General features: G+C 42.9%; 1 protein-coding gene across 2 annotated transcripts in view; it reads right to left on the minus strand.

Annotated features, from left to right (window-relative positions):
- Positions 1-1,695: 1,695 nt before the first annotated feature.
- Positions 1,696-3,330, minus strand: part of LOC126573305 (tyrosine-protein phosphatase 69D) — a 9,246-nt gene continuing 7,611 nt past the window's right edge. For both annotated transcript variants that reach the window (XM_050233301.1, XM_050233299.1), the window contains exon 12: positions 1,696-3,330. This exon is cut by the window's right edge and continues 1,222 nt beyond it. The gene's annotated coding sequence lies outside the window, so the exon portion shown is untranslated.

Raw genomic sequence — 3,330 nt, forward strand, 5'->3', positions numbered from 1 at the left:
GAATAGAATAAAAAAACGTTACATTTTTGTTGATCATCACGACCACTGGCACGGCCATGGCCATAATGCACACGGTGCGCACCGCACGGAATCGCCGCAACCGCCGTCTGTAGCGAATTCCTCGCCTTTTTTATCCCTTTCCAGCCCTTCCAGGGACCCTTCAACCCCATTCTCCGTCGAACCGGGTAGCAGGGAAACGGTTTTAAATTCGAACCTCGGTTTTGTGTGCCACCGGGAGCGGGCTTATGCCTTTGCGCATCTATGCGCCTGATGCACAGCATCAGGATGATGGGAAGCTCGGGAGTCGGATCTCGGAGGCGCGATGAGCGCGCGCAATGCAACGGCGCAACAACGGGCACTGCAGCTGTCGGTTGCGTGGCCAGGATTCAGTTTTTTTTTTTTTTCATTTTTTCCCGTTGTTGGTACTTCATCGGGATTCCATTCACCTTTCACCGCCACCGCCACCTCGCCCTGCAGCGGGTTAAATTTCAAAGCAAGGATGCGCTACTGGTTTTTAATTTATTTTTTCATTATTTTTCCCCCTTCTCGGTGTCGTGTCTGTCTCGGTCGTCTGTTCTGTTCGTTTGTGTTGTGGCCGTTTCCTCGGCCGAATCGGTGAATGAGCCGTGAGATGTGTCTCAAGGAGCTGTTGATTTTCTTGGCTGCGAGGAGTTGTCTGGGCCGCTGAAACCAGATCTGCTAGCGGTTGCCGCGCAACCAGCGCATACGTGGAAGTCGCAAGGCGAAAAGGCAAATGTTGAGGCAAACAACGTGAGGACAGATCGAGGAAGATGACACCAAACCGGTACCCCTTTAAATGCATTTATCATCCTTAGGACAACCTACCCGACGCAACAGTTATCATTCGACATTGGAGCAAAAATCGTGACTATGCGACAGTTTAAAAACTTAATTAATTATAGTGCTTATGCACTAAAATGGCACAAAATGTTCGCACTTACCTTTGCTATCGTAGCATAAGATTTTTACTGCTAGCATGGAAGGAATATGCTTGGGAGACCACTTTGATTCTTATACACATCATTCACGACATTTATTAGTTACCTGTTCCCTTTTTTAAATATAGGATGACGCAAGCCGAAGCACACTTGATCACGTGATAACATTTTTTCACAAACTCTAAAATATTTTAGAGAACCTTCATACAAATTTCAGTTGAATCTTTTAGCCCACTATGATACCGAAACATATGGTCAACAAAAGTTTAGAGGAGTTTGTTGTTTTTGTGGATTCTTGATGAGCAAAATCTGTGTAGTTTAAGCAAAGCGAAGAGCTTAATCCGAGTCTTTGTAAAATAGCACTGGCAACAATTTCGTACGAAGAACATGGATGGGATTAGAGGAGAAAATGAGCGAAAAAAAAGAGAGAACTTAGGCCATTTGAACCAACTATTCAAATCAAGATTAATGTGATTGACTTTGATAGGAGATGTTAAATTGGAAACGACAGAAACCAATTTGTTCAAGTGGTCCTTTATGGACGTGCGTCGCTGTAACGTAGAAACTCACCACACGGGAAGATCGAAATGATCGCGGAAAGTTCGCAGTTTCTCGTTTTCCCGCCGAGAAGCTGTATTTTCGAATTTCCCTTCGTTTCCCTTCCTTTCCAATTTCGTTCAGTTTGTGCATTATGGCTGTGGATCGGTGTGTCACCATTTAAAGTGTACTAAGGCAATAAAGCATAAAGTGTGATTTATTCGTTACTGATTTTACTTCTTCTGCCTCCTTCTCTTTATCTCATTGTATCATGATGACCATTTTTATTATTTAAATTTCCCACCGTCTTGCGCAGCTAGGGTTGCCGCTAGACCTTTTTGACCTCCCCGAAGAAAGTGTTAACCCCCCACGGGTTTCGAACTCTGCTCTTTTATGGAATACTTTTACACAAACACAGGTGGCGTAGCATATGGCTTTGGGGCTTCCTATCGTCTCCTGTTGAATCAATGAAATGGCGTTTGGCAGTTTCCATGTGCCGCGTTGCTTTTTTTTCTATTTTGTGCTGCATCATTAGTAATTGTCTTTTGTTCTCTATTTTCTTTTCCCGAATTCGTTTCTTCATTCGTTAGTTCCTCTTCTTAGCTTTCTTGTTTTTTTCCAGTTCTATCCAAATACGCTAATAAAGAAATATCATACTGGTACTTGATGCCTTACTCGTTACTGACTATTACACACAAATAGAGGTATTCTTTGTAGTTCTAGAGTATCTGTCTCGCTTTTTTTTCGTTATGTTTTGATGCATTTTGACTTTGCGTTTTGAATATAATAGATGATTGGTGGTCCAAATCATAATTCAAGCATATACATTCGCACTCAGCCCTACTTCAGGGTGACGATCCGGTACCATAGCCCTGGCAATGGGTGTGTTTGGGTCACATTGTCGCTCGCATTACTGTAGAGAATCGCGCTTCCGACATGGCCGGAATAAGTGAACGCAAATGGGATAGCTGAGTAGCTCTTACACAATCAAACACATGTTGGTTTGCCTCAGGAAGTGGTAAAACGAATAGAAATGGCAAACAAGCAAAAACTACAACTGGCAACAGTATAAAGCCACGACTGGCTACTGTAAAATTGCCTTTACATGTTGAACCTGAACACAAAACACATCGCTAGTCCATACTCGTTATGCTGAACCGTTGTGCTAACTCATTTCCGGCACTGGATTTGATTAGTGTTGTGCGTACTTGACTTACGTTGCCCTCGCACGGGTGACGATGCCTAAGACAAAAGGATTCCATTAACACTCTACACAGGAAGCTCTCTTTGCACTAGTCTTCAAGGGAACATCCTAATCCCTATGGATGATGTGTGATCTCTCATGTGCGTACGAGCTTCAAGCTCTTCTGCTATGTTGTGCAGCTGTTGTACGGGCATCACAAGCAAAAAAAAAAGAGTAAAAGAGAGTAATTTTCATTGAATGTTTATGAACATTCCATGAGCGGCTATGAGTGTATTACTGCGGATGAGGGCACAATCGGAGACAGGAACGGCGGGTTTCCAATTTCAAGCAATCATTGCCTTGCGCTAATTGTTGTTTTATTTCTATTCATTCGGAGCATTGACTCATTTCATTAAATGAGCAATTCACGATCACGGCCGTGTACTGCTACGATAAACCAACAATCCATTGCGACTCGAAATGAGAGAAAGACAATCGAATTATTGAGAAGAGTTTACGTATATATTGCTGAGACGGTTGCTTTTTAAGATTCTGGATTTCCCGATCTAATCTCGCTTGTTCGAAATGCAAAGAAGTAGTGTGATGCGAAAATGTAGTAAGAATAGGTGTGGTGCTGTTTTGCCTAATCGA

The sequence above is a fragment of the Anopheles aquasalis genome, chromosome 2 (assembly GCF_943734665.1).
Source record: "Anopheles aquasalis chromosome 2, idAnoAquaMG_Q_19, whole genome shotgun sequence".
Lineage (NCBI taxonomy): Eukaryota > Metazoa > Arthropoda > Insecta > Diptera > Culicidae > Anopheles > Anopheles aquasalis.